Genomic DNA, 18,177 nt, shown 5'->3' with positions numbered 1-18,177 from the left:
AAGACAATAAAGACACAAACCGATGGGACCTAATTAAACTCAAAAGCTTCTGCACAGCAAAGGAAACCATTAAAAAAAAGACAACCTACAGAAATGGGAGAAAATTTTTGCAAATGACTCAACTGACAAAGGTTTACTCTCGAAAATAAACAACTCATACAACTTGAACAACAACTACAGAAAAACCCAATTGAAAAATGGGCAGAAGACCCAAATAGACATTTGCTCAAAGAAGACATACAAATGGTCAGCAGGCACAGGAAAACGTGCTCAACACCACTGATTATTAGAGAAATGCAAATCAAAACCACTATGCGGTACTACCTCACAGTAGTTAAAATGGCCATCATTAACAAGTCAAATAACGAATGCTAGAGAGGGTGTGGAGAAAAGGGTACCCTGCTACACTGTTGGTGGGAATGTAAGTTGGCACAACCCCTATGGAAAACAATATGGAGGTACCTTAGAAAACTATACATAGAATTACTCTATGACCCAGAAATCCCACTCCTGGGCATATATCCAGATAAAAAATTAATTGAAAAATATACATGCACTCGTATGTTCACTGCAGCACTGTTCACAATAGCCAAGACATGGAAGCAACTTAAATGCCCTTCAATGGATGAATGGACTAGGAAGATGTGGTACATATATGCCATGGAATGTTACTCAGCCATAAAAAGGACAAAATATTGCCATTTGCGGCAATGTGGATGGACCTAGAAACTCTGATACTGAGTGAAGTCAGTCAGAAAGAAAAAGACACCATATGACATCACTTTATGTGGAGACTAAAATATGGCACAAATGATCTATTGACAAAACAAAAGATGATGGACATGTAGGACAGACTCATGCTTGCGGGGAGTGGGGCAGGAGGGAGTGGGATGGACGAGGAATCTGGGGTTTAGTAGACAAAAACTCTTGAATTTGGAGTGGATGGACAATGAGATCCTGCTATAAAGCACAGGGAACTATATATCTAATCACTTGTAATGGAACATGATGATAATGTGAGAAAAATAAGGTATGTATATGTTGGGTCATCTTGCTGCACAGCAGAAAGTGACAGAACATTGTAAGTCAATCATAAAATATTAAAAATTAAATATAAAATTCAATGGGGAAAAAAGGCATCTGATACAATAAATCTTCTAGCTGGCTGGCTCTCACTCATGGTATACTTTAAACTAAACTCACAAAAATAATGGTGTATACTGTGGAGTGACACTTCCTATAATTATTCCACAGAAGTTACTTAAGTCTAAATTTCCTCATCTACAAAATGTGGTAATAATTGTACTTGATATGTATGGTTCCAGTGATAAAGAAGTAATATATGGTATTTGGTACTAGTTGAATACCTATCTTCATCACTTGACAACAACATGTTTCAGTTTTCTAAGGGGGATGAACAACAGTGTTTAAGAAAACTCTCATATAACACCTCTTTCACTCCAATTCTCAATGTCACTGTAAAAAATAATTCTTAAGAAATAATCTGATTATCAAGATTAGTTCTTATCACAGCCAGAGCTCTAAAACAGGTAGAGTCAGCAAGATATAGACAGTCATGGACTTAATTTTATTGACATTATTCATTTAACATAAAATTCACCATTTAAAGTGTGCAGTTCAGTGGCTTTTAGTATATTCACTCTGTTGTGCAAACATCACCACTATCTAATTTCGCATTACTTCCATCATCCCAATTGGAAAACCCATAACCCAGACCTACTAGCAGTCAGTTCCAATCCCCCTCTTTCCCCTCACAAGCATTAGTTTACTTTCTACCTCTGTAGATTTGCCTATTCTGGAAATTTCATATAAATTGAATCCTAAAATACATTGCCTCTTGTATTTGCTTTTCCTTCACATCATTTTTTGAAAGTTCATCCATGTTACAACATGTATCAGTATTTCATTCCTTTTTGTGATTAAATAATATTCAATAGGATGGACATGCCAAATTTTTATTTTTTTTAATTTTATTTTCTCACTGTACAGCAAGGGGATCAAGTTATCCTTACCTGTACACATTATATTTTTTCCCCACCCTTTGTTCTGTTGCAACATGAGTATCTAGACATAGTTCTCAATGCTACTCAACAGGATCTCCTTGTAATTTTTGATTTTTCATTCACCAGTTCATGGATATTTGAATTCTTTCCATTTTGAGATTATTATGAGTAATGCTGCTATGAACTTTCCTGTACAAGCTTTTGTGTCAACATACGTTTTAAATTCTCTTTTTGAATACATATCTAGGATTGGAATTTCTGATTCAATTTTATGGTAATTCTGTTTTACTTTTGAGAAACTGCCAAACTATGTTCTAAAGTGGCTGCACAATTTTAGATTCTCACTAATAGTGTATGAGAATACCAATTTTTCCTCATACTTGCTAACAATTTTTTTATCATAGCTGTCATGCACTATTACTTCCTTCTAAGAGTTTTATAATTTTAGTTACTACATTAGAGTCTGTTTCATTTTGAGTTAATTTTTATATATTGTGTGAAGTAGGAGTCCAATATGGTTATTTTGTACATGGATATCTAATTCTTTTAGTCATGAATTTTTGAGAGCAAATCCCTAGTAGTTTGAATAACTTAAGGGACACCTGGTATGATTCTGTGTCTTGGCAGTTGTGCTCAATAGTTTGAACCTCTGAAAGCTATAGGTAAAAATAGCTTTTAAAACATTTCCAATAAAGTAGAAATTTTTAAGGAGAGGATAAATATAAGGAAAAAAATCAATCATATACCTAAAACCTAAGGCTAATCAGTTTAAAGATTTTGCTATATATATGCCTATCTTCAATCTATGCATTCATATCATAATACAAATACTGTTTTGTAAATTTCTTTCCAAGTAATATAACATGAGCATTTTACCATGGCAATATCTTAATATTTTTTGTACTTATAACAGTATCTGTTCCATATTATACTTTTCAAGGAAAGAATTTAAATGTTACTAAGAGTATTCTTATACCTAATACATGAATGTGATATCTCTGCCTTGCTTATCTGTTCTTGCTACATATCTTTATCCATTAGAGCCCTTAACATATTAGTCATAGTTAAATTATCATGGAGTTCCCATCATGGTGCAGTGGAAACAATTTGACTAGGAACCATGAGGTTGCGTGTTCAATCCCTGTGCTTGCTCAATGGGTTAAGGATCCAGCATTGCTGTGAGCTGTGGTGTAGGTCACAGATGTGGCTCGGATCTGATGTTGCTGTGGCTGTGCCATAGGCTGGCAGCTAGAGCTCTGATTTGACCCCTAGCTTGGAAACCTCCATATGCCACAAGTGCGGCCCCAAAAGAAACAAACAAAAAAATCAGTCCAGGAGTTCGCATTGTGGAACAGCAGAAACGAATCAGAGTATTAGACATAAGGGTGCAGGTTCCATCAGCCCTAGCTTTGCTCAGTGGGTTAAGGAACCAGAGATGCTGTGAGCTCTGGTGTAGGTCACAGATGCAGCTTGGATCCCGCATTGCTATGATTGTGGTGTATGCTGGCAACTATAGCTCTGATTTCACCCATAGCCTGTGAACCTCCACATGCCTTGGGAGAGGCCCTAAAATACAAAGAAAGAAAAATTCTCATTTGGTAATCCAACATCTTATGTCTGCTTCTGATGCTTATTGTGTCTCTTCACATTTTATCTTTTGCCTTACATATCCCATGTAGTGGGTTTTTGTTTGTTTGTTTTTTTCTTTATTGGTAGCCTGACATGGTATTGGGTAAAAGGAACTTCAGTAATGTTGTAGTGAGATATGGGAGGAGAGAAAGTGTTCTCTAGTCTACAATTACGTCTCAGGCTTTTAGTGAGCCTGTGCTTCTAAACTATGAGCACTTTTTAGTTTCTCATTTTTTTTTTCTTTCTGCTCAAGCGGGATAGGGCTGGAACTAGGCATTCCCCACCCCAGGTCAGCTAGACTCTGAAAATACTCCGGAGTTTAGACTCTAAGTAACTGGCTTAGTGGCTTAAGGGCTGGCTGAGGGCAGGCCTTGTTAAGAGAAACAAAGAACTGGTATATTTCAAAGCCATTCTTCTTCTCCCCTCCCTGTTGGAAGCAGGAGGGAATTTTTCTCTGACATCTAATATGTGAACCTGATTTGTCTCCTGAAAAACTCACAGTGTTGTGGGGCACCTCCTTGTGACTGAGTCCCCCTGAAGTTTTTAAATCTCAGGCTTACTGCACTGAGCCTGCAGCAATTCACCAATTACAGTTCATGTTTTCTTAACCCATACTGCTTCCCAAAGCTGTTTGACCTCAGGAGTCTCTACTCCAGTAAGCCAGTCCTCTTTCCCTTTGTCTACCTATCTCTCCAATATTGGAGCCAATGGTATACTCTCTGTCCTCCCCTCTCCTGTAGTGTCAAAAAGAATTGTCCATTTTTTCAGTTTGTTCAGCTTTTTACTTGTTACTAGGACATAGTCACAATTTCCAAGATCCTTATATGCAGAACTGGAACACAAAAACCAATAATCAACTTCAAATTCTTCTCACAGCCATGTAGGATTTATAAAAGATAGGAAGTGAGGTAGGAGGTAGATGTGCAGCTGGGCTGAGGACAGCTGGAACTTGTTAGGCCAAGTAAATTGGGCCTCATTTCTCTTTGACACCTTAAGGGAAAAGTCAATGGCAGGAACTGAGGTATGCCAGAGTAGAAAGATAAAATGACCCCATAAATCACTCTGGGGGTCAAGGAGAGCCCTCCAGTTACACATGCACAGTGAGTCGCCTAGGGGTCAAAAAGGGAGGAGGTGCCAGATCATAATAAGTCCTGATACTTCCTGGCACCCTTTGCTCTGGAATCATCTTTGCCAAAAGAGGTGCACACATATTGGGGAGGGTCCTGTGTCCAGTTAGGTGTGAGAAATAAAACAAGCTAATTGGCTAAAGGTAAACAAAGACCAGGAAGAAGAGTGCTACATAAATGATTTAAATCACCTCGCTGTGCAGTCCTCACTCAGGGATGCTGATGTCAGCACTCCTCTCTAGGGTGTGTATTACTTCTTTGCTTCTGACTTAAACGACTTCTCTGTGTGCTCTCCCACATGTTGTACTGTGACTCTAACAATAGACTTTGTGTGTGTTTTCACAGTCTTTGCCCCTTTGAAATATTGCTTTCAACAGGGGGCAAGAATCAGGGAAATTCTGTGTGTAGCCTCTTGTTAGTCTAGTGGTTAGGGTTCCTGGTTTTCAACCAGGCTGCCCAGGTTCAATGCCTGAGCAAAGAATTAAGATCTCACTTACTGCTATTTCTCCAAGATCTGTAGGAAGGCTAACTATCCTTTATGTGAATGGAAAGTAATCTAAGGAAGTTGTGTCAATTGAATCTTGACTTTCAAAGGAATTAAAAAAAAATAAGTGTAGCCATTGAGAGAAATATCAGGAGGCATAAAATCCTCTAAATTGAAAACTGAATGAGGCAGCATTATGTGTTTTCTGTGGGTAGGACCTAGACATCATTTATTTTGTAAATTCTTAGCAGTCAGTAAGTCTTAATTGACAACCTGGAAGAAATGTAATTTCTTACAGCTATGGAGTAGTTACTTTAAAGTGTTTAAAAAGCACAGAGCCCCCTCTAAGGAGGATTCAACTATAGCTTGTGGGGGGTGGGAAATCTTTAATTCACAGTAGCTGAATAATATTTGACCTTCATTTGAACCAGTTTTTTAAATTAGTTGCCTACTTAATTTATAGTGCTTATGTTTAAGTTAAAACTTGTTCTATGTTTTAGAAGAAACAAAAAGAAAATAGTTTCTGTTTACATATTGCAGACTATAAGCAGCTTACCAGTTGGGATTTAAGAGTCAGTTCCCAAAGGCATTTTTTGAAAATAAGTAGTTTGCTTATGAATTCCTTAGGCTTTCCTCAGGGACACCAGTACAGTCTCCTTAGAAGTACAGTAGTGATTTGAAACTGATATTTTAGCTTAAAACCAAAATTACTGAATTCTTACAGAAAACGAGTCCAAATTAGGCACAGTAAGTTTGCTTTTTGTTTTTACTCCTAAAAGATAGAAAAATTGAACAAAACTTAATTTTTTTTACCAATGGCTTTCTTTATAATTAAAATAAACACTACAAATACACTACCTGACTATTTTGTTACAGTGTCATTTGGTCAACAATAACCTTTAAGGAGTGAACCCCTATTCTTTCTTAGAGGTTTTAAGTGATCTTATACAAAGTTAATACCACAAGAAGAGCAGCAGAGTAAAGTTCACAGAAATTTTAACCTCTCTAATAGTCTCACTGCCAAAAATACTTGACAGGAAGAGATGTTCAAGTATTTTGGTGACCTGATAGATTATATAGAAGAAAAAGAATCTTGTTTGTTTATAATCCAAATGATTTAGATGAGAGGAGAAGGCAGGGGGGCAATAAGAATGGGAGCTGAAAGATTTGGAAACAATTGGAGAAACTGGAAAGAATTTTAGACAAAATCAATACACTTGAGGAAAATTATATGCTATGTCCATAAGCCTACTCCACAAAGAAAGAAGGGAACAGTATGACTCATGAAACAATATTCAATCTCTTACCCTATAATTTTCTAAGCATTTATGAATGCAAATTAATGGAGAGGTGGAAAAGTTCTTCTAGCTCTAAAAGATAACATAGACATCTGTTTATGTATAATTAAACAATGATAATAAGAAAATTTTCTTAGAACACTATAATAGTTCTTTTGTTAATATTGCATAAAGGGAAAATTGGCTCTTTCTTACAGTATTATGGCAAAATAAATATTCCTTTTTATAATTTTATTTTATAATTCTCACTTTTTCCATTATAGCAAGTTTACAGTGTTCTGTCAATTTTCTACTATACAGCAAGCTGACCCAGTCACACATACATGTATACATTCTTTTTTCGTACATGGTCATGCTCCACCATAAGCAACTAGATAGATTTCTCAATACTATATAGCAGGATCTCATTGCTTATCCATTCCAAAGGCAATAGTTTGCATCTATTAACCCCAGATTCCAAATCCATCCCCCTCCATCCCCCTCCCCCTTGGGAACCACAAGTCTGTTCTCCATGTCCATGATTTTCATTTCTGTGGAAAGGTACATTTGTGCCGTGTATTAGATTCCAAATGTAAGTGATACCGTATGGTATTTGTCTTTCTCTCTCTTATTTCACCTAGTATGAGAGTCTTTAGTTCCATCCATGTTGCTGCAAATGGCATTTTTTTCTTTTTTATGACTGAATAGTATTCCATTATGTATATATACCACAGCTTCCTAATCCAATCATCTGTCAATGGACATTTTGGTTCTTTACATGTCTTAGCTATTGTAAATAGTGCTACAATAAACATGCAGATGCATGTGTCTTTTTCAAGGACAGTTTTGTCTGAATATATGCCCAAGAGTGGGATTGCTGTGTCGTATGGTAGTTCTATATATAGTTTTCTAAGGTATCTCCATACTGTTTTCCATAGTGGTTGTACCAATTAACATTCCCAACAACCATGCAGAAGGGTTCCCTTTTCTCCACACCCTTTCCAGCATTTGTTGTTTGTGGACTTATTAATGTGGACTTATTAATGATGGCCATTCTGACTGGTGTGAGGTGGTACCTCATAGTGGTTTTTTTTTTTTTGTCTTTTTGCCACTTCTTGGGCCATTCCCACAGCATATGGAGGTTCCCAGGCTAGGGGTCTAATTGGAGCTGTAGCCACCGGCCTATGCCATGGCAATGCAGGATTTGAGCCACGCCTGCAACCTACACCACATCTCATGGCAACGCCAGATCCTTAACCCACTGAGAAAGGCTAGGGATCAAACCCTCAACCTCATGGGTTCCTAGTTGGATTCGTTAACCACTGAGCCATGACGGGAACTCCCTTCATAGTGGTTTTGATTTGATTTCTCTAATAATCAGTGATGTTGAACATTTTTTCATGTGCTTGTTGGCCATCTGTATATCTTCCTTGGAGAAATGTCTATTCATATTTTTTACTCATTTTTCCATTGGGTTGTTGGCTTTTTTGCTGTTAAATTGTATAAGTTGTTTGTATATTTTAGAGATTAAGCCCTTGTCATTTGCATCATTTGAAATGATTTTCTCCCATTCTGTAAGTTGTCTTTTTATTTTCTTTTTGGTTTCCTTTGCTGTGCAAAAGCTTGTCAGTTTGATTAGGTCCCATGGGTTTATTATTGCTTTTATATCTGTTGCTTTGGGAGAAAACATTTGTAAGGTTGATATCAGAGAATGTTTTGCCTGTGTTCTCTTCTAGGAGTTTGGTGTTTTGTATTATATTTAAGTCTTCAAGCCGTTTTGAGTTTATTTTTGTGCATGGTTTGAGGGTGTGTTCCAGTTTCATTGATTTACATGCAGGTGTCCAGGTCTCCCAGCAGTGCTTGCTAAAAAAGACTCCCCCTTTCCCATATTATTGCCTCCTTTGTTGAAGAAGAATTGACTATAGGTATTTGGGTTTATTTCTGGGTTCTCTCTTCTGTTCCATTGGTCTGTATGTCTGTTTTGGTGCCAAGACCATACTGTCTGGATGACTGTGTCTTTGTAATATTGCCTGAAATCTGGGAGAGTTATGCCTCCTGTTTGGTTTTTGTTCCTCAGGATTGGTTTGGTAATTTTGGGTTTTTTGTGCTTCCATATAAATATTTGGATTGTTTGTTCTAGTTCTGTGAAAAAATGTCACGGCTAATTTGATAGGGATTGCATTGAATCTGTAGATTGCTTTGGGTAATATGGCCATTTTTACAATATTAATTTTTCCAACCCAGGAGCATGGAATATCTTTCCATTTCTTGGCATCCTCTTTAATTTCCTTGATTAATGTTTTGTAGTTCTCAGCATATAAGTCTTTACCTCCTTGGTCAGGTGTCTTCCCAGGTATTTGATTTTCTGGGTGCAATTTTAAAAGGTATTGTATTTTTGTATTCCTTTTCTAATATTTCATTGTTATACAGAAATGTGACTGATTTCTGAATGTTAATCTCATATCCTGCTACTTTGCTGAATTTGTTGATCAGTTCCAGAAGTTTTTTATTTGAGTCCTTAGGGTTTTCTATATTTGGTATCATGTCCTCTGCATACAGTGACAATTTCACTTCTTATTTTCCAATTTGGATATCTTTTATTTCATATTTTCTTATTCTTATTTATTTGTCTGATTGCTGTGGCTAGGACTTCCAGTACTATGTTGAATAACGATGAGACTAGGTATCCTTGTCTTATTCCAGATTTTAGTGGGAAGGCTTTCAGCTATTCTCCATTGAGTATTATATTTCCTGAGGGTTTGTGATAAATGGCTTCGATTATGTTAAGGTATGTCCCCTCTATACCCACCTTGGGAAGAGTTTTATCATGAATGGATGTTAGATTTTGTCAAATGCTTTCTCTGCATCTCTTGAGATGATCATGTGGTTTTTGACTTTTTTTTGTTGTTGTTAATGCGGTGTATGATGTTGATTGATTTGCATATGTTGAACCATCCTTGTGCACCTGGGATGAATTCCACCTGGTCGTGATGTATGATCTTTTTTATATGTGGTTTGATTTGGTTGGCTAAAATTTTTTTGAGAATTTTTGTGTCTATATTCATCAAAGACAGTGGCCTATAGTTTTCTTTTTTGGTGGTATCTTTGTCTGGTTTTGGTATTAGGATGATTGTGGCATCATAGAATGTCTTTGGGAGAGTTCCTTCTTCATTCTTTTGGAAAAGTTTAAGGAAGATGGGTATAATTTCCCTTTAGTATGTTTGGTAGAATTCACCTGTGAAGCCATCTGGTCATGGACATGTATTTGTAGGGAGTGTTTTTATGACATAATCAATTTCATTTCTAGTGATCTGTCTGTTCAGTTGATCTATTTCTTCTTGATTCAGTTTTGGCAGGCTGTAAGTCTCTAGACAGTTGTCCATTTATTCTAGGTTGTCAAATTTGTTGCCATACAGTTGTTCATAGTATTCTCTTATGGTTTTTTGTATTTCTGCAGTAATCATTGTGACTTCTCCTTTTTTATTGCTTCTTTAGTTTAACTGGTTTTTTTCTCTCCTCTTCTTGGTGAGTGTGGCCAGAAGTTTGTCATTTTTGTTTACCTTTTACCTTTTCAAAGAACTAGCTGTTGGTTTTATTGATTTTTCTTTTGTTTTTTGCATCTCTATTTTATTGATTTCCTCTCTGATCTTTATGATTTCCTTCCTTCTGCTGACTTTAGGTTTTGTTTGTTCTTATTCTAATTCATTTAGGTGGTGGATTAAGTTATCAATTTGAGATTTTTCTTCTTTTTTGACGAAGGCCTGTATTGCTGTGAATTTCCCTCTGAGGACTGCTTTTGTGGCATCCCATAGATTTTCAGTGGATGTGTCTTCATTATCATTTGTCTCAAGGTATTTTTAAATTTCCTTCTTGATTTCTTCATTGACCCATTGGTTTTTTAGTAGCATGTTGTTTAGTCTTCGTTTAGTTTTTCATTTATTTTCCTGTGGTTGATTTCTACCTCCATGCCATTGTGGTCAAAGAAGAAACTTGAAATATTTTCTGTACTCTTAAATTTGTTCAGGTTAGCTTTGTGCCCCAGGATGTGATCAGTCCTTGAGAATGTTCCATGTGCAGTTGAGAAGAATATATATTGTGACTTTTTTGGATGTAATATTCTGAAAGTGTCAATTAAGTCTAACATCTCTGTTGTGCCATTTAGGATCTCTATTGCCTTAATGATTTTCTGTCTCAAGGATGTGTCCATTGATGTGAGTGGGGTGTTAAAGTCTCCTACTATGATGGTATTGCTATCAATTCCTCCTTTTATGTCTGTTACTATTTGTTGGAGGTATCTGGGTGCTCCTATATCAGGGGCATATATATTGACAATTTTAATATCCTGTTCTTGAATGGATCCTTTAACCATTAAATAGTGTCCTTCTTTTTCTTTATGGCCTTCATTTTAAAGTCTATTTTGTCCTTTAGGAAGATTGCAACTCCTGGTTTCCTCTCTTGTCCATTGGCAGGAAATATCTTTCCCCATCCCCTCACTTTCAATCTATATGTGTCCTTTGCCCTAAGATGAGTCTCTTGTAGACAGCAGATTATGGGTTTCTGCTTTTTTATCCAATCCTCCACTCTGTGTCTTTTGATTGCAGAATTCAGTCCATTGACATTTAAGATAATTATTCATAGATATGTATTTATTGCCCTTTTAAACCTTGTTTTCCAGTTTTTGTGTATCTCCATTCTTTTTTTGGTTGGATGATTTCCATTTATTTTGTGCTTGAGTAGTTTACTTTATAGTTTTTGCAAATGTAATATTTGGTTTTGATTTGTGTTTGTCCTGTTTTTTAAATCTGTTAACCCCTTCCTCTATTTCCTTGCTTTCATATAGGCTCAAACATATTATTTTTTAAAAAAAGAAAGAATCTATATTTCCTTATTTTCCTTCCCCACATTCTGATTTTGAAGTCTGTTTTTAAACATCTTCATGTTTGTCCTTTTCCTGTTCCTTGTGTTTACCATCACTTTTACAGTAGTATTTTTTTTTTCTCTTTTAGGTCTGTATGCTGGTTTATTTAAGTGATAGCTTTCCAGTTGCAGTTTCCTCCCTCCTATTTCTTCTTACTTTTTTCATTATTTAGAGAAGTCCTTTCAGCATTTCTTTTATAATGGGTTTAGTGTTGCTATACTCTTTTAGCTTTTGTTTGTTGGAGAAATTCTTTATTTCCTCTTCTATTTTAAATGATATTCTTGCTGGGTAAAGTATTCTAGGTTGCAAATTTTTTCCTTCTGCATTTTAAATATATCTTGCCACTCCCTTCTGGCCTGTAGTGTTTCTGTAGAGAAATCAGCTGATGGCCTTATGGAGTTCCCCTTATAATTAGCACTTTGCTTTTCTCTTGCTGCCTTTAGAATTCTCTTTAACTTTTGCCATTTTTATTATAACATGTCTTGGTGTGGTCCTATTGGGGTTCAACTTGTTTGGGGCCCTGTATGCTTCCTGTTTCTTGATAACAGTTTCCTTTAGATTTGGAAAGTTTTTAACCATAATTTCTTCAAATATATTTTCAGTCCCCTTTCTTTTTCTTCTCCTTCTGGAATTCCTATTATGGGTACATTGGCCTGCTCTGTATTATCCCATAGGTCTCTTACATTGCTTTGTGTTATTTCATTTGGTTTTCTGTCTGCTGTCCTGGTTGGGTGATTCCATTATTCTATCTTCCAGGGCACTAATTCTTTCCTCTGCATTATCCATTCAACCCTTTTGTGCCTCTAGCTCAGTTTACATCTCTGCAAATGAATTTAATTTTTCTATGTTCCTCCTTATATTTTCTAGTTCCTTCCTAAAGGAATCTGCATTACTGTTCATATCTGCTCTTAATCCTTTGATATTCAGCTTTAATTCCTTCAGTATTTTCACTACCTTCCTTTTGAACTCAATGTCTGTCAGACTACAGAGGGCTGTTGCATTGTTTGCTGCTTCATGTGAATTCTATTCATTCACCTGGGAATGGTTTCTGAACTTCTTCATCTTGTTTTTCTTTTTCTGTAAGTTTAGGGAAGCCAACCTGTAGTCCTGGAGGGCTACTTGAATGCAAGAGCACCACTTTGTGTTTTGTCGGGGTGGGGGAGGGGGTTACCATTTATTTTTGGCATGGGAGTTTGAATATTTTCTGTGTCTCTTTTTGGTGTGAGCAGGCTGTCATCTCCAGGATGCTCAGTGTGTTTTGGGGGAGAAGGAGGCAATGGGTAGGGCTAGGAGTTAGTGCCTGGTTGCTGGGCTCTTAACAGCAGCAAGGACCTTCAGGAAGGTGCTGCTGGCTACTCCTAGTTGCAGGGCCCTGGGAAGTGGTAATAAGCCTTATACAGATTGACAAGCTTCCCAGAGCATTTGGCAATGGCAAGAGCAGGGTGTGTGAGTTCCCATGGGAGTGAGAGCAACAACAGGTAGTGTTCCATTTCAGTGCCCTCCTCTGAGATGACTGGAGTTGCAAGTGGTGCCTTTTCAGGGACCCCTAGTTGTGCTGGACCATGCCCACCTCTGGAGTCAGTAATAACTGTGGTGGTTTGCCCCTGCCACCTGTAGACCATGCAAGAAGCACCCTGTCCATCTTAGCCTACATAGGAGGCTGCTCCTAGTTGTAGGGTCTTGGGAAGGGACAGTGCAAGCATCTGCGTGCTGCCTAGAGCATTTGACAGTGGCAGTTGCAGGGCAGGTGTGTTCCCACCCAGGGCCATGAAAGCGCTTGGTTGGAGTACCCTCTTTTTTTTTTTTTTTTGGCTGACCCTTGAGGTGACTGGGACAGCAGGTGGAACCCACTCATAGGCCCCCTGTGGTGGCAGGCCATGCCTCCCTCTGTCTTCTGAGACAACCTCCATGTTCTGTCTTCTGTCCCTGCTACCTGTTGATCATGTAAGAAGCACCACATTGCACTTAGCCCCCTGCTGCCCTTAGCTCACACAAGAGGTGCCCAGCTACCTGTAGCCTGCACCATATGTACCCTCACCCCCTGCCAGAACCTAGGCACGTGTGTGTAGGGAGATTCCTATGGTGGTCCACCCTCCTGCTCTCACCCTCCCCAACAATTGTGCCTTGCTTCTCCAGAGGGCCCAGACCTTCTCCCAGGTTCCCTCTGCTGTGGTGTGCCACTCCCTGCCATGGCATAGTGCTCCTTAGCCGCTTAGGCTGTCCCCACACATCCAGTCCTAGTCCTCTCCCTGGGACTGACCTCTGAACCCTGTCTCAGTGCCCATCCCCCACCCATGTGTGTCAGCCTGTGGTGCAGATGATCTGTGTGGCTCTCACCCTACTTTGCCCTCCTCAGTCCAGCTGCTGCCCTTTTCTCGGTGGCTTTGAGGTCACTCTATCTCAGCTGAGCTCCCAGTCAGGTGGTTTCCCAGAGGGTGGGTTCCTTTTCTCCTTCACAGCTCCCTCTAAGGAATGCTAGTCCTGTCCCGATTCCTTTTCTCTCTCTCCTTTTTGCTTTTTTCTACCCAATTATGTCAAGAGTTTCTTGCCCTTTTTGGAGGTTTAAGTTCTTCTGACGGCGTTCAATAGATGTTCTGAGTCGTTTTACATGTAGATGTGTTTTTTTTGATGTGTTTGTGGGAGAAGTTGTGTGCAACATCTTACTCCTCTGCCGTTTTGATATGCTTCCTCAAAACAAATGTTCTAAGAACTGTTTTCCATACAAAACATCTTGCTTCAGGAAAATCAATCATCTACTTTTGTAGTATGATATATTAGAATAATCCAGAGTGCCTATTTATAAACAAAAGTAAATTATTCTCGTGACTTTCAAGATTACCATAGACTTAATCAGCCAAACAAATGGTCTTAATACATATAGAAAAAAAAATCACCCACCATGACAAAAAAAATCAGAAGAAAGTTTCAGTTGCAGAAATGGAGCTCAGAAAACATTAGATACTGAAATGACAATAGAAATACAATTTTAAAATTACAAATAAAATATTTAAGAAATAAAAACCAAATAATAACATGAAAAAGAGGAAAGGGTCTATTACAATGAGACAAATTTGAAAGAGAAACAACCTATAGTTTTTAAAATAAAAACAAATAGTGACATTTGACACTAAAAAATGTTAAATTATAGATAAAATACAGCCGAAGGGAAGATTCATGAACTGGAAGACAAATCTGAAGAATTAGGTCAATTTCAATTTAGAGGCATAAAGAGATCAAATAGATGAAAGGTTAAGAGTCAAGGAAAATAAAAGTTCTTGGATTTGTCCCAGTGTATTCCTGGATACAGTGTATAGAACGAATGAGTCATCATTCAAGGTGATAATAGCTGAGACCTTTGCCGAATAGATGAGAGACATGAATATTCACAATAAATTCCAAATAGTATAAGTACAAAGAAAGCCATATCTATGCCTGTAGTAAAATGCAGAAGCACAAACAAAATAGGTAGAACTTAAAAGAAGTAGGAATGCTGGAGTTCCAGTTGGGGCTCAGCAGATTACAAACAAGTATCCATGAGGATGTGGGTTTGACTCCTGGTTACCCTCAGTGGGTTAAGGATCCAGGGTTACCATAAGTTGCAGCATATGTCTCAGACACAGCTCAGATCCACTGTGGCATAGGCCAACAGCTGCAGCTCAAATCAGCCCCTAGCCTGGGAACTTCCATATGCCACAGGTGCAGCCCTAAAGAAAAAAAAAATTCAGAATGAAAAAAATTCCTTCAAAGAAATAACGATAACATGACAGGATATGTCTCAATGGTAAATAGGAGCAAGAAGATAATATTTTCTTAAAAATATTAAGAGGAAAAATGTGTTAAAATAATATCATGTACTTAGAATTATTTTAGAAGAAAGCAATATTAAGCCAGTTTTAAATAAATAAAAATGAAAGAATATACCAGCAATAGAATCTATAGAGTAAGAGGAAAATGATCCCAAAGGCAGATGTGAGATGCAAAAGGGAATGAAATCCATAAAGATGTGGAATGAAACTAGTAAATAGTGAAATTCTTGTTAACAATGAAATTGTTATAAATTGATAACACACAAACACACACATTGATTATTGCAAATAACATTTTGGAATTTTAATAAAAACAAGAGATGATTAAGTTCAGCTATTACATTAAATATGCAAATTAAAAATTTAAGGATGCACACCAAAAAATAATAGAGTGTAGTTCAGCAAGCTTTTTCTGTAAAAAGATTAAGCTTTTCTGTAAAACCTTGCAGGATGTATGGTCTTTGTAATAAGTATTTAACTCTGCCACTGTGGCATGAAAGCGTGCAGAGGCAATATGTAAAGAAATGAGCATGGCTGCTTTCCAATAAAACTTTATTTATGACAATAAGTAGCAGGGAAGATTTTATCTGTAGGCTGTAGTTTGCTTAGCCCTGAGATAGAGGGTATAACTATTGAACAAATAAAATGATAAAACAAAATAAAATTTGTGGTTTTAGTAAACTTAATCTAAAAATGAGAAATAAAATAGAAAAGAAACAAGATGGGAAAAATCAAGTGGATCCATAATGATGTAGATAAAAGTAGAACCAAAAGCAACTATATTAGTACAATAAATAAAAGCAAATTAAAATACTTAATGGAGAGAGATTGTTGAAAAGCACAAAACAAAATTTAATTTTATACTCTCTACAAAAACAAAATTGAAAACTAAAATCTTAGGCCACAGAGTGTTAGGCATAAATATAAAATTACACCAAGATACAGTAAGAAAATACTATTCAATAGAAAGCTATCATATCTGCACAAATTTTAAAGAAGTATACTTCAAGACAAAGAAAAAGCATTTATAAAGACAATAGAGTGCTAATTTTTAAATTCATCACTAAGTCATGACACTACTAATAAATGTGTAAAGAGTAAAAAGTGACAGGATTACATGGAAAACAATAGACAAATGGATCACGCTAATGGGAACTTTAATACATTTCATTCAGGAATTAATAGAAAAATCAGATACTAGCAAAGGTATAGAAAATTTAAATAACATAGGAATGAGATTTATCTTATGAATAATTATAGAAATTTCTGCAATGGGGGAAGACCAGTCCATAAAAGCGAGTCTCAATAAATTTTATATACTGTCATTGTTATGAACATATTGATCCACTTCAAGGCAATCATGTTAACCAACTTAATTGCATACATAGTCTGATAACAAAACAATTATTAATTCTCCTCACAACAATTTATATAATCAATGTGTTGACAATAGAAGTCCTGCTAGAGGTTTTCTTGAAACATATATAATCTGATTATAAAAATGTATGTGAAAGAATATGACCAGTAATGGCAATTCTGGGGGAAAAAAAACCAAAACTTTACCAGAAATTAAGATTTATGAAGCTTTCTCAATGAGACAAATCAACCAAGTAAAACAGAATAAAGGACCTAGAAATTCACATATATTGAAATTAATATGATTACAAATTATAGATCATTGGGAAGAAATGTGTTGTTCAAGAAATGATCCGGAGAAAAGTTGCTCGAGATATGACAAAGTAATATTGCATCCCTACCTGACAACAAACACACGTGTACACACAAACATATATAATAATCCTAAATGCATAAATTACTAAATGTTAAAGTCATAGCTTTAGACGTTGTAGAAAAAAATAGAAAGGATTTTATGTCTGTGGATCATAGAAGTATCTTTGGAACTTCTATCTCTCTCCTCTAAATAATGAATTATACTGGTATTCACTACAACTAAGCAAATAAATTGTTTTACTACTACATGTGGTAAATGCCTGAGGCAGAAGCCTAGGATTGTATTTGAGTGCTTCACAGTTCAAAACTTAACAGTACAATTGGCAACTCCCTGCTATGGTGTAAAGCCAACTGAAAAGACAGACTTTTTTTTGCAAACCTATATAATCCTGCACAGTGACATTTCTCTGGTTGCGATGGCATTTGAAAGTTGGGTTCCAGAGTTCCCTCATGCCTCAGACAGTTAAGGATTTGGCCTTGTCACTGCTATGTGTATGGTTATGATGCTTTGTCTCTTCAGTCTGTGTCATCTTGCCTCTTGGCATACCTTGTAATTTTTTGTTGAAAACTGAATGTACTGTAGAGGGTAATAGAATATAAAGTAAATATGCCTTTAGTTTAATAACTTATGAATTACATATATTAATATATAACATTATTAATCAATTACTAATATATTAACATATTTTAATAGCTAGGAGTTTGGCTAAAATAGGAGTTACAGGTTCCAGAGACTTTAGATTTTGCTAGTGTCCTTGTTTTTGTCATCCCTTTGACTTAGGGCTTCCCTAAGTACTCCTCCTTAGAAAGTCTGTGTTGTAGCTCTTTCAGATATAATCTACCACTATTATACTGGAACTCTGTTGGCACGTAACAAAGGTGTGAGGGAGGATGAGTGTTCTATCATCTTCCAATTAAACTCAGTCCTTTGGTGGACCTGTGTTTCAAGACTGTGATATTTCCAGGTATTTCTCCAGTGGTATATGTATTTTTTTTCTCCTTGAACCCTTATTCCTGAATCTGTGATCCTTGATTAGCCTCACCCTTCATCAGGTGAGATGGGAAGTTTGGAAGTAGCTGAGTGAGAAGAATTCCCTTTCCCAAGGAGGGCTCTGTAATCTTTTCCCCTGAAGTGTAAGCATTTTTTTATGGTGAAAGCTCTGAGCTGGTTTTGCAATGGC

Source organism: Phacochoerus africanus, chromosome 16, assembly GCF_016906955.1.
Source record: "Phacochoerus africanus isolate WHEZ1 chromosome 16, ROS_Pafr_v1, whole genome shotgun sequence".
Lineage (NCBI taxonomy): Eukaryota > Metazoa > Chordata > Mammalia > Artiodactyla > Suidae > Phacochoerus > Phacochoerus africanus.
The sequence above is the reverse complement of the archived record's forward strand: the minus strand, read 5'-3'. Positions refer to the sequence as shown.